The sequence below is a fragment of the Haemorhous mexicanus genome, chromosome 8 (genome assembly GCF_027477595.1).
Source record: "Haemorhous mexicanus isolate bHaeMex1 chromosome 8, bHaeMex1.pri, whole genome shotgun sequence".
Lineage (NCBI taxonomy): Eukaryota > Metazoa > Chordata > Aves > Passeriformes > Fringillidae > Haemorhous > Haemorhous mexicanus.
The window spans coordinates 18,710,549-18,738,151 of NC_082348.1; the positions used below are offsets into that span (position 1 = coordinate 18,710,549).

At 39.5% G+C, this 27,603-nt stretch overlaps 1 protein-coding gene across 3 annotated transcripts in view; it reads left to right on the plus strand.

The window, feature by feature from the left end:
* The first annotated feature begins 259 nt into the window (after positions 1 to 259).
* The window catches only part of B3GALT1 (beta-1,3-galactosyltransferase 1), a 171,211-nt gene continuing 143,867 nt past the window's right edge, over positions 260 to 27,603 (plus strand). For 2 of the 3 annotated variants that reach the window (XM_059853034.1, XM_059853032.1), the window contains exon 1: positions 260 to 386. The gene's annotated coding sequence lies outside the window, so the exon portion shown is untranslated. Of the gene's footprint in view, positions 387 to 6,377; positions 6,698 to 27,603 lie in introns of those variants that run through there. The other variant, XM_059853033.1, reaches the window with a different exon arrangement.

Below are 27,603 nucleotides of genomic sequence, written 5' to 3' on the forward strand. Positions count from 1 at the left end.
GCCGCAACGCGTCCCGGAGAGCCCGCGGCGCTGCCCCGCGGGGACACCGAGCACAGCGCCCGGCGGGGACACCGGCCGCGGGCACACGGGCGGCACGGCCCCGGAGCGGCTCCCGCTGCCCGGAAGCGGCGCTGCCGCGCGGAGCGGCTCCCATTGGCCCGTTCTCGTCATGCCGTCCCGCCCCCTCGGCGCGGCGCAGGCGGCCATTGGCTGCCGGCGGTGCCAGTCGGCGAGGGCGAGCTCCGCCGGTGCCCGCGCTGCGCTCCCGCGCGGCGCGCGCTCTGCCGGCTGGTGCGGCTGCGGGCGGAGCAGGGATGCGCCCCGGCTGCGGGAGCGCGGCGCGGAGCGGCGGCAGCCCTGGTGGCCGAGGGCGGCGAGCGCGGCCGGTAAGGTCCGGCGGAGGATGCCCGTCGTCGTGTGCATCCCATGCGTACGGTGCTGAAGGGGCGGCCGGCAGCGCCGGGCAGCGGTGCCGGCACGGGCGGAACGGCGAGCGGGCGGGATGCCGGGGGCGGCCGGCGGCGCTGGGCCGCGGCGGGCAGGGGTCGCGGGCGGGCGCGGTCCCCCACCGCCCCTCGCCGTGCCCTTCGGCGCGGGGGTCCCCGGGCGGGACCGGCGGTGCGGTGGGAACTTCGTCTGCCCCCGCCCGGCTAGCGGCGGCCGGCGGTGCCTGCGGGCGCCGCGGCGGGGGGCGACATCAGCCCTCCGGTAGGGGCTGCGGCGCTGCCCCTCGCTCCGCCGCCTCGGGAGGGCCGCCGAACCGTGCCGCCGAACGGGGGCCCCGGCGTTGCCGCCGGGAGTGCCGGCTGGAAAGACGGCGTCGCGGGTCCCGGCGACGGCGCTGGCCCGGGCGCGGCTGTGCCCCGCTCGGTAGCGGCGGCCGGCAGCGCGGACGCGCCCCGGGCCCGCGCTGGGGGCGCTCAGCGCGGCCGCGCTGCTCTTGGGGCGGCGCGTTGAACTTCCTTCGAGGGAGGATGTTACTCGAAGGGTTCCCGGACGCCCGGCGGGGACGGTCACACAACCGAAGGCGGCAGCGGTGGTGGTGTGGCGCAGACTGGATCTTAAAGTTGTCACCACAGTTAGCTTAAAGAAAAGTTATTTTAAAGTAATCGTATCGGTGACGGCTGATACATGACCACTGGCTATTGAGACGGAGGAATTGGAAAGAGGAAATCCTGTTTTTCCCTATGCACTCCTTTCCATTGTTCTTCAACCTACTGTACTTTTAGTGATAAAGGTAATATTGGAAGGCTTTGAAGTGTTGTCAAATCTTCTTAATTTAGATAAAAACAGGCTTTAGATGTTCTTTAGAGATGTCGTTGTAAACACTAAGTATCTTGATTATATAACATTTCAAGGAATCTGCCAGGATGTTGCCAGACTTTGTGATGAAGAACCTGATCTGCCAGTCATGGAAATAAAGAGGAGTTTTGACATTGATTCGGTAGGAAGCAGGATAGCATCCACAATTAACAGACCAATAGAAATTAGTTCGTGTTATCTGTTGGTTATTTTGCATTTGGTTATTTGCAGGGTTTGGGTATTTTAAACATTTCAACACTGTCTGCAGAAAATGTAAAGAGCTTTTCCTTTGATTTGGGTTTTTTTTTTTTGGTTCCTCTGTACCTTTAAGTTTCCTTTTCTACTTTCTAGGAGGGTATTGATCTTGTTCACTCTTTCTTGATAGAGTATTCTGATTAGTTAGTTATAAGGACGTGTTCAATCACGTGATGCATAACATGTTTTCAGAAAGGTTTTAAATCATGATAGATGCAAGGGTGAATAACCAGTGCAAACACCACTGTAACACATACATGCCCTGCTTTGGGTTGAAGCCCATTTTTACAGCTATGGGGAAGGCACAGGTAAGTGTAAAAGATTTGAGGTGTGGAATTTAGAGCTAACACAGGTTAAATATTGTTTCCTCCCTGCATAGTTATCCACTAAATGACATTTTTGGCAGAATATAAATTGCTGATGAAATTTCAGTTTTTGTACATTTCTAATTCTGGATAGATCTATACAGGTCCAGCAAATGTCATATTGTCAAATCAGTTTTTCAGGAACCTCATTTAGTTAACCTGATTCAGTGTCATCAGAGTGTTTTAGATTATAGTAGAGAACAATCCTCATCCAAGTATGTCACACACAGCCACGATGCAAGGTCTGAGATGCACTCAGTTTTGCTCATCTGCCTCATAGCATCACCCATTTTTACCTTATGTGCTTTTTAGGAAAGAAAATCCCAAGTTTTTGCGGTTGCTTTGTGGAAGAGAGCAGTGAAATCTATATAGATTACAGGCTGAAAACACTTAAGTTTTCTCCCCACCCTGCCTTGTGAGTGACACCAAAATTTAATCTCAAAATTTAGTTTGTGAATGGGTAAACTGTAGAACCTTCAGCTCATGAGCAGACTGTATTTGTGACAGTCATTTCAGTGGGGTTGTTCCCAAGAGAACATGCATGCAGGAGAATGTATGCCAGTGTATTTGCTACATCTTTGTCTTAAGTACCTTTTTCCTATGCACAATTCTGAGGAAACCTTTCGTAAAACATCAAAATATTTCAATGCTGTCATTTCAGAAGGGTGCTCGATTCAGTGTTTATTCATCTTCTTTGTCTGTTAGTAAATAATGAAACTTTTTGGAGCAGCAGTCATTCCACCACTGAAATCAATATAAGTGTATTAAGTATTTACCTGTTAAAAAATATTAATCAGCTGTAGACTTATGAATATTAATAAATATTATAGTTACATAATGCTCATACGTAGTTAAAAGTTAGAGGAGAATGCAGAAGTTTCAGAAATTTTTAGCTTGCTTTTCGTGGTTTTCTTCTATATAAAAGTCCATCTGTGTGCCTCCCAACATTCAGAGATATCCTGAACTTTCCTAAGCTGCTTTTGTAGTAGTAATTTTTACAGGGTAGTTTCACTATATGTCACATAGTAAGAAATCTGGAACTGAAGCAGTCAATTCTGTCATGTTCTCCACCCTGTTGCTTATTTAGTTAAATAGATAAAGATGGATAATAAAATATTATTGATGTAATTTGCCATGAGTAGTAGGAAAATTATTTCTTTTACTACAGCTAGGGAAAACAAGTGGTGTGCTTTTTAGAAGTAAGTGTATTTTAGAAATAAGCACATATGTACATTCAGTTGAACCAATGAAGAGATGCAGAAGCTCAGGGGAAAGATGAATGAATGCTGTATCTCCTAGTTGTATTGGATTATACAAATGGTACACTGATCTGGTTGTGAACTGCAGTTAAAATATGGACTCACAGCTGTTAGCTGAGTCTCCCTCAAACACAGCAGCTCTAAATGCTGATGTGTGGCAGCTCTGCAGAACTCCAGGTTCACAGAAGTGTAAAATGCCTCAGCACCCAAGTGTTGCCTTTGTTGCTTACCCCCAGGCCTCAGATGTTTGCAAACAGTGATAGTATCTGCTGCTGCCTAGCAGTGCCATGGGCACAGTGACCAAGAGTGCTCTGCTTGAGCACCTCTGTCTCCTGAGAATGCCTTTCAAGGAACTTAGAAAAGATACTCTTCAACAGGAATTCAGCTCCCAGTGCTGAGAACACAGCTCTTCAACAGAGGGAGAGAGGCAGAGATGGGCAGGTTGTTCTTTGACAGACTGCAGATATATCGGTGGAAGAGATCAGCTTTCCCCAGCGCAACAGGAGAAAGAAAGGATCTACAAGAGCCTTGGGCCTGTTTGTGCCTACTTTTAATACAGAGATGAATCAAGGTGTGATAGTGAATGAATTACAGATCTCAATTACAAGACACTCCTCTTCTTGTATCACTACCTAAACCATAAAATTGCCAGATATTGCATGTGTAGTGGGGAGTGGACACTTTTTAACCCTCTTGCATTCTGATTTCTGTAGCTCTCAATTCAAACTCCCAAACTAGTGGGAATAATCCAGATATCTGCAATAGTTACTCATCAAAACTCTACTATTCCCTTAAGGATTAAAAAGTGTAATTTGATGCTAATATAAGTGTGTAATTTAATGTATCACTACAAATATTTATGAAATACACAAGTGTGCATTTTTGCACTAGAAGAAGTTACCAAATACTGGTGAGGGAGCTAATGTTGAAGAGTGCAGTGAACGAAGAAAATGCTATATAACTGAAATCTTGTGAGAATACTGTTGAGCTACATTGATTCATTTCTGTGGAGTGTTGCCAGCATACCTTCTCCCTTTGCAGGTGTTCTGTATTATCAGTGGTCTCAAAATATTGTAATTGTAATATGTCTATTTCATGTATAAACAGTTTCTGTAGAGGAAGGCAGAAATCTCCCCACAGATACTGGCCTTTGCACTCAATTTTTTAAGACTGCCATTTGAGTACCAGTAAGCTTTAACTGTTACTGTATTTTGAGACTTATTTTAGTAAAAATGTGAATGACTTACATGGCTAACCTTGCTTCCCTTCGAGCAGTTGTGCAGCTCAGCTCTTTGAAGGGCTGATGTTTGTTTCTTTTGTCCCTCAGCAGGTGGCTAGAGTTTCACTGAAACAGCTGATCTTGCTGTGGAACAACATCTGTAGCTTTCTGGGGTCACGCTGCTTGGAGTAATGCAAATATTTCCTCCTGGGTCTGATCCTTGTTTTTGTTTAAAGATATAGTACTAATTTATTGCTTAGCATAGGATGTTGTGTTGGAATTTATACTGAAGGACTGCTGTTTTTCAAATCTGACCTCCATCTTTCACAGCTGCTAAGAAGTAGGGGTGTAGCCTTCATGGATTTTTCAGAGCTCAGTAGAAGATACTAAAGGCAACTGAAGTGAAGAACATCAGAAAAGCTCTGCTGGGTCAGATCAGTGGACCTTCAGACTTAGGGTTCAGTCTCTGACAGTGACATTAAGGGATGGTGCTAGGGACTATACACAAACCTAGCTGTTTTATGAACCTGTTCTCTTGTGCTCTTCCTGCATACTTGTTTGTCACATTACAGATCCTGGGTACATCTCTGCTCAGTGGTTTTAGAGCCCATTTGTGGACCTGCAGACCAAGAACCTTGTCAAAATTGCTGATGCCTTTCTATCTTCACAACCTCATGTGGCAGCAAGTTCCAGAAGCTTACTACTACCTTTGTAAAGAAGCACTTAATTCTTTATAAACTGATGTTGTGCTAGCTTTGTAAAAGGTCCCTTAGTTCTACTACTAAAGGATTTAGGCAAGCAGCTTTACGTTAGTTTATTAACTGTCTTCATGATTTGATTGATCATATCTTACTTCAGTCTTCTTTTCTAGCTAAAGAGCTCCTCCAGTCTCTTTTTCTAAGGCAGGCACTCCATCCTTGTGGTATTTTGTTCTCTGCCTAGAGTCTGTTCTTGAGATGCAGAGACCAGAAGTACTTGAGACATAGATGGACCAAGGTTGTATAAATGTGCACTGTTTTCTTCTCAGTGCCTTTCCTCGTGATACCAAATATTTTGCTAAGGGTTTTCTTTCTGTTGTACATAAGGATCTGTCAATAATGACTGCTTGATTTTTTTTCTCCAGTCATTTGTCAGCATGGTGTGTTTGTGACTGAGATGTTTTTCCATCAGATGTATTAGCCTACATGTATCTATACTGAAACTCATTTCTCATCTTTTTGTCCACTCTTAGTCCTGTACAGTGCTTCTGGAGCTCTTTGCCACCCTGGTGGCATTAGTTCTGTGCTCAAAGACAACTTCTGGTGTTTGTCTCCATTATCATACCTTATGAGGTTTTTTGCATGTATGTCTGTGAGGAATAAAAGTGCCATGGCATATCAGACAAGGGTGTTATAGATTTAAAACTCATTGGAATGTACACAGGCTTTGGTGGTTTTTTGGGTTTCTTTTCTTTTTTTTGCACCTTAGTAAACTCAGGTTAATACAGTGTCTAGAAATCCAGACTACATAAACAGAAAGAAAATTCTAAAAAATGCCATTCCTGGCACTTATTCCAACTGCAATGAAAGGGGAAGTGAGAATGGTGGTATATGGTATTTGATCCATGTTGATTGCTGTTAAAATTATTTTTAATTAAAACCAAGAAGCTTTTAAAAATACTGGAGTGCAAAGTGATATTTACTCAAATACCTTTAATGCTTCCCTAGCCTCTCTACGGATTCAATACACAACAGCCTTAACTCCAATGCTATCTAATTAATCACCTTTCATTTGTGAACTACATTTCATAGTAAGATGAAAATAATCACTAAAGCTTTTCTTCTGCTCCCTCCCAGTTGTATTAGAGGTTAGGCTGGAAGCCTGCCATACAGAAAGGATCTCTCCTTGTTCCTTGTTCAAAGCCAGGCTAGTCATTCTACACTCAAAGCATGCCACTTAGAAAAGCTGCTGCACTGCCAACAGCACTCAGAGTGAGGTTTAAAGAAACACCAGAAATGTATTATTAGTGTGCTGTGTTATTACTTAGTGTTACGTAGTAATAAATGTGGTTTCACAGCAGAGCAAGTAACTCCAGCAGCCTGTCTGTGATGTTCTCCCTTCTCCCAGTCACAGTAATACCATCCTTCCTAACCCTTTGCAGAACTACTTCAGCACCTAAGTCTGGCAGAAGATCACTCCTCCGCCCTGGCCACTGATTAAAAAGCCAAAACAAAACAGAAACCCATTTCTGCCAGCTTGAATCTGCTTCACAGTGGACCTTATGAAGGCTGTGCAAGGGAGGACATAGAACTATGAAGGTAAATGCAAGAGGAGAGCAAGATGGTTGAACAGCAGCAATTAATAATATGTGCTTGTCAAACCCCAGTCTGAAGTGCTGTTCTGTTTCTTGATTTATTGTTGTTCAAGTACTTGGCAGAAGTACAGGACCATTTTAGTAGGCAGCCTATTGCTTTGTTAATTTAAATATTTAGCTTAAAGAATTACATTTTACTTCCTTTGAAGAAGGGCCCCAGCTGCTCTACCACCAATTTATGAGGTCATATGCTGTGTAAATCTGGTTGTCTAGAAGACTGTTACCAACTGTAGTTGACTGCAGCAATAGGATTCTTCTTTCATTTTGTTTTGCTCTGTAATACAGTTCATCAGAACAGCTTTTTCAAATTAGCATGTATTCAAGTACATAATAAATGTATTTCTACTACTTGCTTTTTGTCATGGGTAGTTTAAAGTTATATTCCTGATCTATTAAATGGGTGCTGTTTGCTGGAATCTGTAGCAACCAAAACAAGGCAGTTTGCCAAAGAAAAAGGGTTTGCTGTATTTCATTTGTATGGTGTGCTTGAAACCCACCCAGTGCTACTTCATGGCAACCGTGTACAAGTAGCTACAAAGTCTAAACAGCTTTCTGTTGGCTGATGCAGCTCAAAATTAGTTTAGTGAGCTCCTGGTAGCCTGCAAGGATGTCGGGGATGGACATGAACACTATCAGCCTGCACAGTTTTTTCAAACCCAGTACTTACAGGCCACAGTGGTGATAATTGCTGAATCTGTGCTGAATACATTTGGCAGCAGTGATAGAGCAGTGCCAAATGTGCTGCTTATCTGCCTTAAACAGACTATCATTGTAAAAAGTGGAACTTGTGTTCCATTGTTCAATTCTGACAATATCTTCTTGAGTTAAGATGTGTGCATTCATCTAACATTTTTATAAGATACTTCAGAATCATCAGCCAAATTTTACTGCAGTCTTTCCTAGAAAAAATAGATGGTACAATGTACAATGGTACATGTAAATTAAAAATATTCTAAGTTAATTTCTTTCATAGGTGTACTTTTTCATAAAGTCTGTTAGGCAGCTAGTAAGAGTGGCATTAGTACAGTGATAGCATTGTACTATAAAAATCCATTATATTAATGTTTACCTAAAGCTTTCAGCATTTGCAATATTTTTCCATGTAGAAAAATAACACATTTAACTTGGATTTCAGACTTTGTAGTAAAGCCACTGTTTTGGTTTTTTTTGCCAAGCTGCTGAGTATGCTAGATTTTTGTTACAAGGCCACAGAAAATAGCGCAAATATAATCATAAACCAAATTCTGTTATGTGTAGTTTACACTGTATTTGCTTAAAATAAGCTAGGCAGTAACAAAGCACTGCTAAAAGTTGGCTAAAACATTCAAATACATGAGGTTTTCATCACAAGAATTAAACTTCAAACCAAAGTTTCTCACCGAGTTAGTGGCAACTCAGTCCTGTTGAGTCTGATGTCACTAATTTACTTGTTTGGGATTCTCCTCTACCCAATCAGTTTGTTAAAGAGCACATTACTTCTTCTGCTCTGAAATACTTTACACAAATGTTTTGCTGTGTGGCAGCAAAAAATGTTTTGTAAACCCTGAAGAGACTGGCCTCCTTGCTGGTGATTTTCATGTGCAGATTTCAGATTACTGTACAAAGTCAAACATTCCCATTGATTTATCAGGGATTGAACTGGGCCAGAAAAGTCTGGAATAGAATTTGAGCATCCAGTTTGGATGATATTAAACATTTCACATAGAAGATAAACTGCTACTGGGAAAAAAATTCTTTTATCCATGTATTCTATCTAGTTCATGAACTAAGAAGTCAATGGGAGCAGAATTCAACATATTATGTCCTAGTTACAAGTGAGGAGGAGATACTGAATACCATTTTATGGGTATCTTATTCTAAATATTTCTTAGGAAAAAAAAAAAAAAAATTTTTTTTTGCTCATGTTTGCATGAACATAGAGGCATCAAACAAAATCCTAGTTAATCTGAGAACTAATTTGTAGAAGTTCTGTACTGTTAATTAATTTCATTTTCAATAGGGAAATAAATTAAAGACTTCTGTTATTGCTGCTGATGCCAAACATAAACAGACTCAATTCTGTTGAGAAGTTCCAAAATAAGATATGTACTGTGAATTGGTTTTTTATTTGCAGAGAAGAAACAGTAATCTTTGTCTTTAAGACTGGGTATTGATACCAGGTGAAGTCCCCTGCAAACTGATTTTGGTACTGCAGCTCACATTCTAAACTTGCTCTTTATCATCTGACACAATGAGAGCTTTAATCTTATGAACAATCATGACAAAAGTAGGTAGCAGGAGAATTTAGTAGTAAAAGCAGAAAAGCTCACCTGCAGGTTTTGGGAGAGGAAAGTCATGCATAGCATCAGCTGTCCATTTGCAGACTTTTTTTTCATTTCAGTTTTCTGAAACAAAATTAATTCTTTTAAGAATGTAAAATGTAAAATGACACTGCAAAACAGCTCAGTAAAAATTCACAGAAAATAATGAGTCAAAAGTAATAGGCTTTTCTGGGAAGGTGTTCCACTTGTCTTGGGTATCAGGCTATGCATCAAGTCATAGTAAAACGTGTCAATGAATGTGGATGATGCAGCAGAAGTGGTGCCTCATACAACAAGCAATCTGTCACAGTAGGCTTCTGCTAGGTTCTGTTTGCCCTGCAAGGACTTACCAGAACAAAGACAGCCCACCTGGAGATGGAAAACTGCCTGAGCCTCTGCCTGCTGATGCATTTCATCAGTGGCTTTTGACTGAGGCTCTGACTGTTGCTGGCTGGGTTATTGCAGATCACTCTGGCTGGCTGTGGTGGGATCACAGCTCCACTCAGAGGCACGCACCAAGGCACAGGAGTTTGAGCCTTGGCCAGATTTTATATCATTTTATATCATTTTAAATGATGTATTACTATATTAACCCCAAAGTCTGGGAAGTCATGTTTCAGGTAATGTATTCCAGCTGAGGTCACCTGGAAATCATCTCCTTCATAATTTGAAAACGGTGAGAAAGGAAAATTTCTTTATAACCCATAAAAGTAAGCAACCTGCAAGTGCTAATCAATCTTGTCTTTTGTAATCTATGTCCCTGTTTTCTGAGCAGCCACTCAGCCAAGTTACTGCATGCTTTCCTTTTGCTGCTGGAGATGAGTGTGAGGTGATTGCTCTGTCGAGAGACTTCTGGCATGAGCAAACAAGTCAGTTACAGCTGAGCAATTCCTGTGCACTTTGTTCAGTTGTCAATGAAATGAAGACTCAGACCTGTTGTAATTTTTGTGTGAGACCTTTTGGGCTCAGGTGGTTTTGACTGCATGTGACCTGATATTTTGGAACTATTTAGAATTACTGTTAATGCAGTTCTTTCTATCAAGATACCAGTAAAAGTTCTGTGTGTTTTTCCCAACTTTTATAGATCTACCCAAACTTTTTAAAATTAAGGGGTTTTTCCCACCTTTCAAACTATCATTTTCATGTTATTATCATTATTATGTTATGAATTTTTATGTTACTGGGCCAAGGTTCCACTTACACAACATGCAGTTGTTTGGAAGTAATTTTTAATCATGGTTTTAACAACATGACTTCAAGCAGTTGTATTAAAAATACCCAATTTTACATTTAGAAAGTGTTTTGTAAGTCTCTTATAGACAAAGCATATGTGTCAGGTAGAACAAAGCAATTACCATCTTGTATGTTGAAACATCCTCTGAATAAAAGGCATGATGATTAATACCAGAAATCAGTTTTGGTATCAGTTATGGTACAAATGCTTTTAGTAAAGAAACAGTCTTTGAGTCTGAGGTATGTGTAGAACACGTTAAGATTGCACACAGTGCAGCACACACATGGTGTCAGCTTTGGCTCCTGGATTCCCTGCTGCTGTGAGCACCACAGCAGATTTGCTCAGACCAGAGGTCATCAAAGGAGCAGTCCTGGCTGGACAGGGTGCATGTTTCAGTCACACTGTGCACATGGCATGGCCAGAAGAGCTGGTCCCAGCCACTAGAGAGCAGCTGGGAGAGCGGGCTGAGATCTGCTGGGTCGGGAGGTATTTTTAGGTGCAGGGACATACACGGCTACCTGGTGGCACTTGTACTTGCCTGGGTGGGTGAAGTTCAAGGACACTCCAGCTGGGTCCCCTGGCTGAGCCTTTGCCAGTGGCACCACAGCCGTGTGAGGACACTACAGACTCGAGTGGCTGTTAACTGGTTTGTGACAGCCTACTCCTCTTGCAGAATCTCACAGACTCAAGAGCGTGGCCTAGCAGTTCCAAAGGGATGGTAAAAATACTGATCAGAAGGTTATTGTCAGTGTTTCTCAGTTCAAAAATAACTTAAAGGTGCTGTATATGTATTTATGCAAGCCCACATTGTTAATCTGTTGTCTTGTGTGCTACCTCAGAATTCTGTAATTGCTTCCATTTTGTACGTGTTGTTCTCATGTGCCATGATTTCATAACTCACTGGATGACGTTTTTGCCTGATTTGTCAAGAATGGCATGGTACTAATAACAGTATCTCTTCTTTGTTATCTGATAGACTGTTTAATGGAGGAAAATAAAGCAATTTGTTTGACTTTGATATATTTTCATTGTTGAAAAATGTTGATCTTTTGAAGATGATGAGCACGTCTGTCATATGTAAAACCATAAAGATTGTTGTAATCTTAGTTTCTTTTACTATACAGTAGCTAGATAAGAATTTTAATGTTAGATGTATAAGTACCAGGTTATCTCATAGGATATTAAAATTTTTGAGTTGTTTTCTTTTTCAGAAGACAAAGACTTATAGTATCTTTGCAGTTCTAATAGGTGGTAATATGAAAGATAACTAAAAGAGCCATGGAGATGACATGTGGAGTTTAGAAAAAAAATGAAACCCACATTGGTTGAATTGAGGACTTAAACTTGGAAGACTGTTTCTTTCTTTAACTTAGGCTAGAAATTTTTCAATGAGATGCAGTGACATGCTTAAAGACAAATAGATTTTCTGACTCTGTAAGTAATACAGTTATATTGTAATGAAAATGCAGGAGGTGTTCCCTCTGAAGCACAGCACTAATATTTCATGTATAACCAATATGGAAGTGATTAAATTGCTTTACAAGCAAAGGTTCGTAGCATGGTAACAGGAAACATTACAAGCTAATAGTGCCTCTATCTGAAGATGTATTGTTTTGTGCTAATGAAATATTGTAATAACCTTGCACACCTTTAGAGAAGAACATCAACTGTAGCTCTCTGGAGTTATTCTTCAACCAGTATAATTACTCTGCTTAAATAATTTTTATGCAAAGAACAGTTAAAATAAACAGAATCGTAAGACTGAAATGACCATTTTAAATGTTAACAAATGCATAAAAGGAGAGCTAATATATAAGTATGCAGATGGAAATAAAATATTTTTTCAAAAGTAAAAGTAGTTGATTGCCAAGTGGGTTTCACATTAATATCCTTATTCAGGGCCTGCTGGACTAACTAAAAGTGATCTCCAGCACCTCAGTTAAATTCAGTCAGTCTTAAGTTCCTTCCCCTCTTCCCTAAGAATGAAAAGCCAGGACTTCCCTGAATTTCAGTGAATCCAGTTTTCAGGATTTAGGTAGCTTCAGTGTGTTTAACAGCTTTCTTTAGAATACAGTGTTGCAAAGATTTGTACTTTCCTTTTCCACAAAAACTGTAGGGGCATCATCAGGATAGTATCTGTACTGAATTTGTTTACTGCCAGGAACACCTTACTCAATCTTTGCACTATATTTGTTCTGGAAATAATGAGAGAGGTAAAAAAGTGAAACCTGTGAGTTTGGATGAGAAATTTAAGTTGGCAATACAGGTAATATTATAAGTTGGCATGCATTTTAAGGTTCTAAAGGAGATTTCAAATAAAATGGTATGTTCTGTTTTATAAGGATGGTTTGAGCATTGTTTGAAAGCTTGTATAATTTTTTTTTTTATTTTCTCTGAGTGTAAAGTTTGCAAAACTGCTTTTATTTTTTTTCTATTCTGATCAAGCTAGATTTTCATACATAGGAAGGCATGCCACATCCATATGTTCTTTGTTCCTTTAAAATATGTAACTCCTTCATCATTTGGGGCATTCATATAACCCAGTTATTTCTTTTTATGATAAAGTTCAGAACTGAACTAAAAGCTGTTACCTACCGATTTTTGTGCCTGTTTGCTTAAAAAGGAAACAGTCTGCCCCCTCTTCTTGCTACATTATATAGTGGTATGACAATAGTTCTTTTAATTAGGTCATTAAGACATACACAGAAGACTTGACTTGGCAGACCTAAATTACATAAATGTCACAGAAAAGTCAATAGGATGTTTGTTCTTGAAATGAGAATCTCACTGCACGAAAGACTGTACTGCTACTAATAAAACTTTGCATCAAGGTTGAATTCATAATACACTACCAGCTATACTGCACTGATGGAAATGCAGTTTGAACTCCAATGTTTGTTTAGTATGGAAGTGATGAATACATGGCTCTAACAGAAATGCCATTTTTTGTGCCAAGTGACTGAAGATGAGTACTTTGGTTCAGGAACTGGGCATGTCAGTTAGCACTGACATGGATTTTTTTCAATGGCATTTTATTAAATATGCCAATTTATGTATAGTATTTGACGTCAGGTGGTGGTGACGCAGGACTTCTTAGAAAAAGCATTTCTGCTTCATCATGGGAGATGCTGTCTGGGATCTGTTCTAGGGTCATATAAAAAATGGGCATAAACTTGTATGTGAATTTCATTTACACTTTAGCAGAGTCAGTTTCACTAAAGGGTTCCAAAGAATATGCTGGAAGTGCAGTCACATAACACATGCTTTGCTTTTTATCAGAGGTATCTGTCAGCAGAGTGGGGGTGGCTGTTGTCCTGTTCAACTGAAAGGACAGACTTCATTCCCTTCAGTGGTCTGTAACAGTCCCCAAGACAGAATTTCCTGAAGGGAAAGGGCAGTGCTGCTCTGCCTTTGCTATTTTCTGTGGCTGGCTAACAGGTGCTGTTTGCTCTTCTGTCCTAGAACTGCTGTCTTTTTGACCATGCACAGGGCTGCGTGCCAGTGGAGGCTGATGTAGCTCAGTACAAAAATAGCAGACTAGCCTCTGCCTAAATGTTCTAGCCTGAGCAGCCTTAGACTTGAAGGCTTGGCTTCCACTGGGGAAGTTAAGTGTCTGCTGTAACCCTTTCCCTAGCACAGGTGAGGAAATTCCTAAATATTGGTGGAGGGTTCTGTTCATTTGTGAAGAGCTGTTATTATTCTGGTATTACCTTTAAAATATTTAATGGTGTGTCAAAATCAATAACAATGTCACAGCAGCCACATCTTATTCACGAGGTGTGATGCATGAGCATGAGGCTGGTTGTTTTTAAACACGGACTAATTTCTGTCTCTCCCCAGATATTAAGTTCACTTAAACAGATTCTGGATGACACAAGCAGCAACAGTCTACTTAAAAGCTCATAGTTCTTTGAAAATAATTGCAATTCTATTCAGTATGTGAATACTTAAAGTCACAAAAGACTTCAGCGTTCCACAAAATAAATCCAGGGTCTTCACTCCTTCCAGCGTGCTGGGAGTTGTATTTTCCACCTAACATGGATTTCTAGCTCATGATTATAATTCTTGTATAAATGGTTCATTTTTATAGGGAAGATATTCCTTGGTTTGGAAAAATACTATTTTTTCCTTGGTGCTAAAATCATTGAGGTGGAAGGTTTGCAAAAGAAACTTCAGCATCAGAACCCAAATGAGGCAAAGGGCTAAAAACACATCTTAAGGACCATTAGTCAGAACAGTTTGATGTGATGGTAGCCAAGATTGTTTTATATATGAAGTTCATCAAACAGAAAGTTGATTTCTTTAGCTGGAAAAAGATGCCTAGAGGGGTATATTTTTGCTGCAGTTGCTAGGGAGCAGCTTACACTGTATCTGTGGGATATAATGTGAGTCATGTAAAATCACTACGCTGATAATTTACCTCAGAGTGGTTAGAGCTGAATATTACATTCACAGAGCACATCTCATTGTACAAAAAAATGAAGAGGAGATGGATGTTGTTAGTAATGTTAGGTGACAGAGCCACAGTGGTGTACAAGGCACAGTGCACTGCCAGGAGTCTGCTGCCAGGAGCATGTCAGTGCTACACGATCCTTAGGTGGGGCTATGATTAGGTGAGCAGAAAATTAATCCATTGGCTAGATGGGAGGAAAGAACACAGCAGAGGAGAAGTAAAACCTGTGTTTTCATGTATTTGACAGATCTTTGGAATGAGCAAAGTCCTGAGAATCCCAAATAGTGTAGTCTTTTTTTAAGGCCAGCTCACTTGAGTGGAGGTCTGTGCTACCAGTAGTACGTTGTTTAACAAAATGAGGATGGGAAACTGGGGGGGATCTGAGTAGCCCTGCTCCAAAGTGAAAATGTTCCACTGCATCTGGAAACAAATCTGCTTAGGTATGAACTGTCAACATCTGTAATGTAAGCCTCTATAATTACTTGGTTACAGGACTTTGTAATTTTATTTCACCATCTGTCAATTGGAATTATTTTGGTTGAAAACACAGTTTTAACAGTCCAATATTATTAAAACTGTAAATGCAATAAATAAATTATACAGCTATAAGATTGCTTACTTGCTGTTATAGCAAGCATTAAGCATTTCCAAAAATTATCAAAATATTGCTGTAGATTTGCATTTTCATCTAATAGTTAAAATCTCACCAATATTTTTTCCTTACTGCATCAATACTGTGATGCTGTCTTTAAGTTAATTTCTTCACTCATTTAAGCACTGGTGCAAGTTTGTCTCACATGCTGGACACAGAGATCGAGTGGGTTTTCCTCAGCAATTACTGCATTTGTTCAAAGTGAATTAGAAAATCAAAAATGTTAGGGACTCTCTTTAATTAGATGATTAAAGAACCCAGCAAGTAGTGTGATGTTCAGATAAAAACAAAAGGTATTCTTTAGCATTTTTAGGCCATAAAATTCTGACTGGATATGAGTTCTACTGTGCCATGAAAGGATCTGCCATTTCTTGAAATCCTGCATGGCAAATATTTATAGTTTTCAAGTAATTTTATCCTTCCAGGCTCAGCTGCCTCACCTTGAAAGATGCTTTCAATAAGCAATCTCACAGTAAGCTGTCAGAAAGCATGATGCTATTCCTAACAACAATTTGAAACCCATTGGATTTGGCCTTCACAAAACTTTGTGAACAGATACTATCAAAATGCAGCTGAAATTAATGAAGTTATGTATACTAGCTACACTAGCCAGAGATTTAAAAAAAAACCCTTTCATAATCTGCTTTTGAAGTTAATTAACTTTTCCAACCTTTTCTAAAAGTTAGAGCGGTTTTTTTTCCTTGTCTAGTCAGCCTTTGACTCTTCCAACAATTTAGCTCCTCTAAGTTTTTCATAAAGGTCCAACTTTTTTTCTTCCCAAAGATTACTTTTGGTATTGAAGAAGCATCTCAAATTGATTCCAAAGGCTCTGTTCACTGTACAGTCTTTAAGTGATACCTTCTTTTGAATAGATTTGTTCCCCATGCATTGTTCTGAGAAGCAGTTTCTAATTTCTGAAATGTTTCTTTCTAAATAAAATATAATAACTTCCCTCTGTAGTTTTTATATTTTTATATAGTTGATTATAGTTTTATAATCTGTAATTATTATATACATTCACATGTTTTTCACTTAGCTGTTTGGGTTTGCTTTTGTGAATGAAGGATGTAAAATTAATAATTCAGAAGAAAACACGACTAGACATTGTAATTGCTGTTGTATATAGTTGTCTGCTATCCCACTTTTGTTCTACTTCACTTCTGAAATGGCATAATGCATTTCTGTTAGTAACATAAAGAAAAATATTTTGTAAAGAAACCATCTGAAAATACTTTAATCTATCTCTTAAAATATGAAGTACATTATTTCTATTCCTTCTTTCCTTCTATTCAGTTTAAGTGTTCAGACTTGGACAATGGGCATGGGAAACACCAAGGCACAGTCAAATACTTTTGCTTTTCTTGGTACAATGAAAATATCTACCTGTTTTTTCTACATGTCTGTTGTTGCTTATCTCCCAGAGATAATTTTTTTCAGTTGAAATGTTTGGTACTTACAAGAAGATTGTTGGGATTTTTTACCAGTAGTGATCCTAATACCCATATAAACAGTTTCTAAAATAACCTTGAAAATTCTGTATAAAAGCTACCTAGGACTAAGAGATTGTTATGCATTCTTTCTGAAGCATTAGAGCAGCAAGGAAATCACTAATTGTAGTTTGGCATTTTTCAAGTCTTTTTTTTTTGCCCTGGATAATGCCTATTTTATTTAATGTACCAGATGGGAAGTTGCACCTCTGCTACAACTTTTTTGTATTAGATTTGTAGTTTGCTTTCCAACTAACTTAACTCTGTGGAAAGGACAGTTGCATTGGGGTTTCTTTTACAAACCTGAAGCAGATTTGATGCAAAGTACTGATCCAAATAGCTAATGTCTTATGGGAGGAAGGGGCAAAAGTTGGAAAATAGATCTAGAACTGGAATAGAAATGTTTAAATGGAATGTAATTTGCCCATTCTAAATCACAGTGCTGTCTGGATCTCTTAGCCATAAATTAAAATCTATTTTTTTCTAAAGTCCAGCTCTAATTTCTTAGCACCTTTTTGTAAAACCGGACAAAATTTTGTTCTATCTTGTTTAAAAACAACCCTTTCAATCTGCAAATGCCACCTGAGTTTTCAAATGTTCACAGAGACCATACTCAATCTTACATAATGAAATAATATTTTTCTTTTATGTCTGTTGCCATGGTTTAACCCCAGCCAGCAACCAAATGTCAAACAGCTGCTCCATCACTGCCCCACTGGTGGGATCAGGGGGAGAATCAGAAGAGTGAAATCTGGAAATTTCATGGGTTGAGGTGAAGGCAGTTCAGGAGGTAAAGGAAAAGCTGTGCACACCAACAAAGCCAAACAAGGCCCTCACCCTGGGAGCAGCAGCTCCCATGGGCAGGCTCAGCCCCTCCAGGACAGCCAGGGCAGCACCACACCTCACAGTGACTTGGGCAGATGAATGCCGTGAATCCAACTGTCCCCCTTTTCCTCCTTCTTTCCCATCTTTATATGCTGAGCATGATGTCACCTGGTCTGGAGTGTCCCTTTGGTCAGCTGGGGTCCCCTGTCCCAGCTGTGTCTCCCAGGCCCCCCCAGCCCCCTCTCCAGTGTGGCTGTACAAGGAGCAGAAAGGGCCCTGGCTCAGTGCAAGCCCTGCTCAGCAATAACAAAACATCTCTGTGTTATCAGCCTGTGCTCAGCACAACCCAAAACACAGCCCCCCACCAGCCCCTGTGCAGAAAGTTAACTCTACCCCAGCCAAAACCAGGAGTCTGTGAAGGAAGATGGGATTTTTAAGTAAATATCTCTCCATGAGGGTCATTCATAGAGATTGCAGTTAATTGTTAATTTTCCTGGAGTTACTCTTGGTAGTTCTATTCACTGAAGTCTGAAACAGCACCATAGTTGAGTTTGTGAGATAGCCATATAGTGTTGCAAAATAGCATGCATTTCAGAGTCATATTTAATTTTAGAACTGTTCCACCAGTCTTCCTAATTTCATATATAATAGTATAACAAATAATTATTACAGTATTCCTTTTTGCATATATGTATTTTGGATGCCCTTGCATGAAGCAGCATAAATATAAAAAAGGACAACAGCTCCTTCTCCACAGTACTTGAAGTTTGCTGTTAATGATTCAATCTGCATTAGATATATGAATTATAGGGTATATCTGCATTTGTAACTTTTGCTGTCAAGCAAAAACATTTTTAAACAGAGGGAAATATCTTCTAGTAAGCTGTATTTTCACAGACTTTAGTTTCTAATCTGATGGGATTGTTGACAATCCTCTGATTGATTTCTCAGGTCAACTGAGAATTCAGGTTTTCATCACAAATGAAAATTTATAAAGTCAAAATGTCTTTGCACTTCCCGTACTTTTTCATTTTTAAATACTACTACAGAGGAAAACAATATGGTAATGGTAGTAGGTTCTAATTTTACCAGTCATGATACTTCTTGTTGATTTTGTTGGAAAAAAAAATTAAGTATGCTTTGGCACTGAGCTGTTAAAGCTCAGATATTTACAGGAGGCAAAATGAACATCTGTGAACTCTATATTTCCAGAGGAGCAGTCACCCAAAAAGTATAGGCACTTAAATGCAAATCCTGAGCCCTCTGAGGAAAATGTTCAGGAATTTGAGGTGTGGCATAGGGAAAACACTGGAATGCTGCTTCTGCTCCTTTAATAAATATCTATAGATAGTGTGTCTGAGCTGGCTGACCTGCTGTGTCCATTCAGTTAGTTTGGCTGGTTTACACCACATACATTCAGTTTTGAATGTCCAGAGATAGCAATGGTGTGACCAGTGGAGGAATTCAAAGCTGTATTTCAAGGTGAAACCATGACCTCTTCAGTGCCATATATTCTGTAGTCCTAATGTTGCATTGTTCCTGATGAACACCTTACCTAGACAGTACCTGCATGTCTACAAAAGGCTGAATGAACTCTGGGCTGCCCACAGACAGCGACTGTGGGAGGGACGATCCTTCCCTGCTGTTTCATGTTGGAATCACAAGCCAGGACTGGAAGCTGTTTCAAAGTGACAGCACTGTATCTGCTCAAGGATATAGCCTACAGCAGTAGACCTCTACATTTTAATTTTGGTACTATATGTGCTTACACATACATTAAAAAGTTTGGCTTTGCTGTGCAGAAGTGATCCAGAGATTCTGAGCAGTAGTGAATCATCTTATTCTGCCATTACACCCTTAATTTTCACTACAGTGTTTATCCCAGCATTTCCACCCAGCTCTGGGATGGCTGTAAATTGGTTATTCAAGTTGTAAGAAGAAGAAAATAACCTAGAACAGTGAGACAAAATAGAATGTACAGTGAATCACAGCCAAGGTCTAACAATGCTGTTCCTCCTAATAAAGACTCTACTATTGCTGCTCAGCAAGCAAATACTAGATTTCAAACAATACCTTTGACTCATTACATTCCCTTAGTCCCCCCCATAGCTCTATTTCCTGAAAGAAAAGATGTTTCTACAGTGTAGTTCATATAAATTAGATAATCCTACCAAATGGTTGGATTGTGCAAGAGAGACCAGGTTGTCTCCAGCTGCCTGAAGATGGAGGTGAGGTTGGACAAAGCAGATAGCTGCATTTCAGTCAATGAAGAATAATTTAAGGTGAATTGTGTTAAATGTGTTAAATGTGACTAGTGTCAGTCTGCTCAGGCAGTTTCTACCTGCACCTCCCTATGCACAGACCAGCCACTCTTTCTGTGTAAGAAAGCCACAGACCTGTGTAGGAGAGCCTTTCAATGACTGTTATACTTGGCAGAGACTGACCAAGAACCAATTTCCTTCAGGTGGCTGCATTGTGGCATCAAGTTTTAAATCTTGGTTGACCCTTTCCAGCTCTAAGGATTTTAAGTCCTGAATTAAGTTATGTTGCCAAGATCTCCTTAATGCAACTTTTAAAGGTAAATAAAGTTGCAGGAGTTGCACTGCAAGTGAGCTTTGTCATGGTCGTGTCCTTTGGTAGGTGTCTCCTTCTCTGGAGATACTCAAAACCTCCCTGGATGTGATCCTGTGTAACCTGCTCCAAGTAATCCTGCTTTGGAAGGGGGCTTTGACTAGATGGACCTTCCAACATCAATGATTCTGTGGTTCTGCATTCCTCTGGGAATGAAGCTGAGAACTGTGATTGTTTTTGGCCTTTTTTAAACTGATGAAGGTGCCTAAATCAGTAACACTGCCTTAATTTAGCAGTTGCATTTAAAGGCAAGTAAGAAGACCCACCAGGAAGCTACATCATTGTTGTCTGCAGTCACATCATTGTGACTCTTGCAGATTCTGAGATGCTGGACAGGCCTCAGAGGCTCCATGTGGGTTATGCTTGTTTAGTGCAGACTTGGTTCTGTTGTTTATTGTTGGGGTTTTTTTAACTGCCAACTAATCTTGAGGAAACTTGAGATCAGCATTTCCTTGATGATAAATGAAGGAAGTAAACAACTAAGAGCTCCTTGTCTGCTTTTCTGAAGTATGGCACCACTCAGATTGATAGGGTAGCATCCATGAAAAAGCAGACTTACTTGCACTTCCCCACTCTCCAGGTGCTGTGTTTGGTACCATAAGATATGGGGTCAGGATGGTATGCCACAATTATTCATTCATTGACAAATGAGACTTCCATGAACAGGAAAGGGAGTTTTGTTCACCAATAGAATGTGAGGCTGTGCAAGGATCTTTCAATAGTGCTGCTGCATAGGGGATCTCTTCTATACCTGCATTAGAGAATCCTAAAAAACAGATTGTTGTTTCCCTTTCCTAGGACAGAAAATTGGCATGGAATAATGAGAGCTTGTATTCAAAAGAGTGGCCTCTAAAGTCACAAATTTCTCATAAGCATTTGTCAGTAATGTATGATTTGTGCCCATATGTCTGGCTCATTTCCCCCAAACATTACAAGGATTTTCTGTGGTCTAATCTGATCTATTCTAGGTGTTCAAAACTAAACAGAACATTTGTACTACATATATATTTTGTAGTCTTCTTGAATTTGTTTGGATTCACAGCCCTCTGAAATTATTTAAAAGTATATCTGATAAAGATACACCTTTCTGATAACAGCAGTTTAATTAAGCATTGTTTTTCACCAAAATTGGTGGTCCAGAAAATTACAAATAATTGAAATTATAAATCACTGTTAATACTAATTAAAGTCAAGATTACTGTCTGCCACTTGCATTCTTTGTTAGACAACTGATGACAGAAAAGATGGGTATGAAATACTGGTATGACAGTACAGGGCTCCTTGGCCTTGCTGCCAGCCCTTTATCATTAACTCAGGTAGAAAACTTGGCAGGTGGAGTTGGGTTTCTGACCCTTTGAGAAGGGCATCTTCCTTTGACAGAAGGACCTGTTTCAAACCACAAGTCAGAAACAGGATTAATAGGTGTGAAAAGCAGTTGTGTGCAGACCACAGCAAGCATGAAAAAGGTTAAGGCAAGATTCAAGGTCCAGACAAACAGTAAGGCAGAGCAGTGAAGAAACAGCTGTGTGGTGGTGAAGAAACAGCTGTGTGGTTATGTGACTGCTACTTTGTTAGTTGTAGTGCATAGAAAACGGAAGGAGTTGGTCATTACGTTATTTTGGAAACCTCAAAAAAGCCCCAAACCCACAAACAAAAAAACAACAACAACAAGCAAAACCAAATCAAAAGAAACTAAAAAAACCCCAACCAAACCAAAAACCCACTGAGGAAAACCTATTGCTTTCTACCACTGCATTTAGCATGAAATTATTTTAAGTTTTTTTATTTACTCCTGAACACTGGAGTAGTACATTGTCTAACACAGGCATCTTCATACAAAGGGCAAGAAATAGCAGTGACACCTGGATAAATGTCTAAACCCCACTGTATGATCATATGCATTCAGGGACTGTACAGTGTGTCCAAACCAATTTTTTGCACAGAATGTTAAGAGCCTAGTAGACAGAAACTTTAATGGCAGTTGGTACCTATAAGAGTTAGAATAAGGCAGGCAATAAATAATAAGAATGATCCTGTTCAAGCCAAAGGAATACTTAGCCTGAGTAATTGTAGGGGGGAAAGAAGTTTCTACCATTTTTATCATTTTGTTCTTCATGTGTATGTACGGGGATATCAATCAGCTTTCTTTAACTGAAGCCAGCTGGCAGGTGACACTGCAGTTTATTAACCACCAGTAAATAAAATGTTATGCTCCAGAAAAATTCAATTCCCAAATCCCACCCCTAAAAATCAATAAAGCTTCTCCTCCAGCTAAAGCATTCCTTATGAGTATTCATTTTTTAAATACAGCAATTTTTGTCACCTTTCTTAAAAATAAAGATAAAAACTAAAACCAAATTAATATTAAAAACAATGAAAACTGTGATACTAGAAACAAGTATCTTTTTCATTTTCATACACATTAAACTTTTATTATTTGGGTTAACACATAAAGTTACTTAAAATTAGTAAGGATGAAAATATTTATTATATCAGTCTTTAAAACCTAAAATCATGTTTGGAATTTTGGATACTTCTACTGTAACTTCACTCTCACTCTCTGAAGTTCCTGTTCCTGAGTTAAACATCACAAGACTGGCTTCTCTGTTGAATAAGATTTTATTGCATTAAGGTATATCATAATGCACCTAAATAATGTTGGTTTTGTCAGTCAGTACCCAGCTGTGGTTTAGTTTGCAATTTCAAACTATAATGAACTAATAAAATCCAACTCAATCTTCTTTAGTTTTTACATCTTTCCCTTTAAATATTTGGATGCACTCTCATTCAGGAGGTGCAGAGCAGGATGACCAGTCATGGAGGCACAGGGGTCTGTGTGCTTTGCATCTGAACTCTACATAAGCTGCCAGATCGTACAAACACCTTTTCCACCTTCACTTGTATATCAAAGCTGTATTTAAATTTTCCTAGTGTTGTGGTTGTATCAAATTAAACCTCCTGGAATTCTCTGTGTCACCTTCTGTTGCTGCCAGTGACATCTATAGTCTCGTGTGTTACGGTTTTGGCCTCAAAATAGGCTGCTGTTCACTTTTAGGATATTAACCATTCCATGCATTCCTCTTCTTTCTGATCTTTTCCAGGGGCCTCTAGAGCTCTGTACCTCAAAGAGTAGTACAGCTTGCTCTTGGTGCAAACTGAAGCATTCAGCCCTTCATGGAATCAATAGAGTCTAACAACTTTATCATATAAATATCCTTAAAAAGATTCTGGGATGTTCATTGATTGACACAATATGGTCAGTTGTCCATTTGCTCTGAATTGAGTGTACAGGGAATTGTGTTACTGTCTAATCCCATGCTCCTCTTCAGAGAAGCCTGTGCAGTCTCTGAGGAAATACCTACTCAGACCCTGTTGCTTCAACCCACCTCTGTAATCAACCACCATACTTTTATGATGAATCTGGATGGAATGTAATCAAAATCTTACAAAAACAGAAAAATATCCATATGGATATTTTTTTATTGACTTGTTAGCTCATGCTCACTAATACATGTTTTAGCTCAAAAAAAAAGGTATGTAATATAGGAAGGAAAAACTGTACTTTGTTCAGGATTGTGCTAATTATAAACATGCCTGAATTGGTTGTTTGGTTTGTTTTAAACTGAGCTGCTTGCATGCTCATACATTTTAGATGGCAATAATACTAATAGTACTACAACTTTAAAAAGTTATGGGGCATATTTACAATGGGAAAGAATTATCATCTTCCTGTCTTGAAGATAAGTCATATGGACAAATGTACTTGAGCAAAAATGAGAAATAAAATATCTCCAAGTGAAGATGAAATTCAAAGTAACCATCAGCAAATAAGACCTACAAGTAATCTCAGATCTATGTATTACATTTGAACCAATTCACTAAATTAAAAGGACTGGAATGATATTCATGTTATTTCTGACAGTTTCATTTTCCTGGTTTACTCCAGAACATCAAGAAGGACATTATATACTGACAAATTTTGTAGCATCTTATTCAATAACTAGAAATATATTGAAGCTTACATTTCTAAGAAGCATTTACAAGACAATAACTGCTAAAAGTTCTGCCCAGTGTGTGTAACGGGCTATTTGGGGTTTTTCAGTAAGAAAAAATACAGAAATATCAGAAAGAACCTGAAAGTCAAGACAATGATTTGCCCAGTTGTTTTTGCTTGTCTGGCAGTAGGGGTTATTTTTCTCTCCTGGGTAAGGTTTCACAGTCACTGGGAATAAAGTACAGTGTTTTTTGTGGTCCCACTCAGGAAGCCATCTCTAGTGGCTGAGATAATCCAGCAGTGGCTCCTTTCCCAGCCAGGCAGGAGCTGTGTAGCTGTGCCTTGCTCCCAGGATGCAGCAGGACTCCTGCAGCTTTGGCTGAGTGACCAGCCCTGCCCTGCAGAGCAGCAGAGGCTCCTGTCCTCTGCCACTCACCAGCCTGTCTGCTAAATGCATCAGCAAATACTCCCCTTTCCGAGCCATGTTTGGCACTGAAAGTCTGTGAATTTTAGTTGTGGCAGCTAAGTGTTGGGACAGATGAACTCACTGTTGGGAACAAATGATGTTCCAGCACCTCTGGAAAGATCATTGTGTAACACTGCTGGTGCATTTGGGTAAATTCAGGACACCAAGCTGAAGCTCTGACTGGTTCTAGGTAGCTTCTGAGAATAAGGATTTCTTCATTCTCTAGCTTTCTACAGAATGATTTGCCTACATTAGAAAATGGAAAATCTACCAGGAAGACAGACAGTTTTCTGGTTTGAAAGCCTATGGGAAAAGTGAAACTAGTTTGTTTTGCCTTGTCACCTGGATGAAGAAATAAATCATGTCATGCCTTTAAGAAAAATAATCACACATTATTCCTCCCCAAATGGTAATACTGGTGCACAGAAATGAGGAAAGCTGTATTGCACATGCTCTCTCCTGATACTGCATTTGCTTTATTCTAATTTCCATGTAAAAGGAATTACTTGCATGTTAACAGTAACAAGAAAAACCAGGACCCTTCCACCATTAGATAATCTAATGCCAAAAGCACTGCCACAACAACTTTCCTGACATTATTTATGTAGGGGAGACAGTCAACATCTATTATGTCGTGTTCTTCATCAGCCCCCACCCCAGGCATGCTGAGGTGTAGTGCAGAGACATGGAAGAAGCATTCAGCTACATTCTTACACTGAGGTGAGAAAGTTCCACCCAAAGCCAGCACAGTGACAAAGGGGTAATTTGTAATAAAATGAGATAGATGGTATTGACAATCTGACAGGGCAAATGCTTGCTTGCAGTGGGAATGACTTGCAGTTAGCAGATAAGGTCAGACAGAGGATGTTTTGTATCCAAGTCATCATCAGCTACAAAAAAAGTTACTACTTTCCCCCTGGGCAATTGGTCTTGTCATTCACACCTGTCTTTACCATTTTTCCTGATACAAACCTGACTTTTTTATTCTTGAAGCCTGTATGCTAACAAGCACCTATATATCCTGGGCACAGAAGGCAAAGGGGGGGAAATAGAGGCTTCCATTATCTAAACCAACATTTCAATGCTTAAATAAAGCAGCCAGTTCCTTCGTTTGCTCATGAGGTATTCTGGTAATTCAATATCTTTTTCTTGACTCTGTTCACAGACATTTTGCCAAGGAAGGTTCTACATTAAGATCTAGAAGACTTATATAAAAATATCACTTTCTAGAGTTTATTCTTGGTTTACTTTTATGCTCTTCCAGAATCATCCCATCCATCACGAATTCACTAGAGGTCACTGGTCCCAGGTGAAAGGCTGAGTTACAATGAGTAGGGAAGGCATCTACTTGTGTTATGCACACCCCAAAGATATTCCTCTTGGAGGAGGTATGGAAGAAGCTCATGGATTTCTTGGCATTAATTTCTAAAAAAAGACATGAAGTCTTGATGCTCCTTTTCAGCTTTGAATTTTCTGGCTAAAGCAGCATAGTACAACTCAAACCTCTTTAGTACTACTCCAGAGCTGCAGTAAAATGTCATATCCTCTTTGGGTATGTAACAACCAACTCTCTCTATTACTTACATAAAAATGGCACTCTTTTTACTCTACTCTTACCAAACCTATCACCTGATTCATGTAAAGGAAACATTTCTATACCTTTTAATTCCAGTTATAATCTGAAGAGTGAAACATGGCAGAATTTTAATTCAGTCTACCTTTTTTTTTTCCCCTGAAAGCATCAATGAGCATCAAGAGAATGCTGGGAGATAGTGAAAGTTCTTACTGTACCTTTAATCTACTGTAAGAATGCTTTTCTTGTTAATAATACATGTGAAAGAACGAGCTTCAATGGACTGATTGGTTCCAGGTGCTCTATGTATCTCAAATTGTAACTATGAAAGCAGGGCTTTTAGAAACAGGAGAATGTATTTAAAATGTACTTTAAAAAATAACTTTATATCCATTCATTTTATGGGCACTACTCTAACCACATATTTTTAGTATATATTCAGTTTTTGCACTAATCTAGGATTTTGTCAAGGCATCCCTGTTGTGCCTTTGTCAAGCAGAATTTGAATAGAATACCTGAGTAAAAAGTAGAGCACACTAAGGAAGAAATCTAGCCATACAAAAAAAAAAAAAATTGCACATCATACTGTAACAAGTATATAACCTTTTCCACTGTGAAACAAAAGGAAAGCTCAGTGATTTTCCAGTGTACTCACTTGGCACTCAACCCTCATCTGTGGGATCTTCATCTGTGTCACTTCCTATAATAGTGAATTAAAATAAATTAATTTTCAGTTTTTATTGTTTGCTGTGCTCTCTCTCCTTCTATTTATTTATTGTTACTGACTTTTGTGAGCCTCTCATGCATTTTGGTAAAAAAGCCAAATGTATATACAGACATGTAATCTTTTTAAATAGGGAACAGATTACTGGAAAGAATGGGAAAATTATCAAATATAAATTTATATTGCTGGAAATTAGCTCGTTCTGAGTTATGTCCTATTATCTGCTGAATTCTGCACAATGCAAATCAAAACACATGGAAATAAAAGTAAAAACAGAAAACTGAATTATTTTCAACTTCTCTCTAATAAGTGTTTCATTCATAGTAGAGAACCAGAGCATCTTCCCTTCATAAGTAGAAACAGAAAGCAGTAAAGATTGAATGAGGATCCTGGTACATGAACCTGACACCGAGGGATGGAGGGTGGGAGTGCTCCAGGAAATATTTAATGTCTGTGTGTCTCTGTGTGTGTGTGTGTGTGTGTGTGTGTGTGTGTGTGTGTGTGTGTGTGT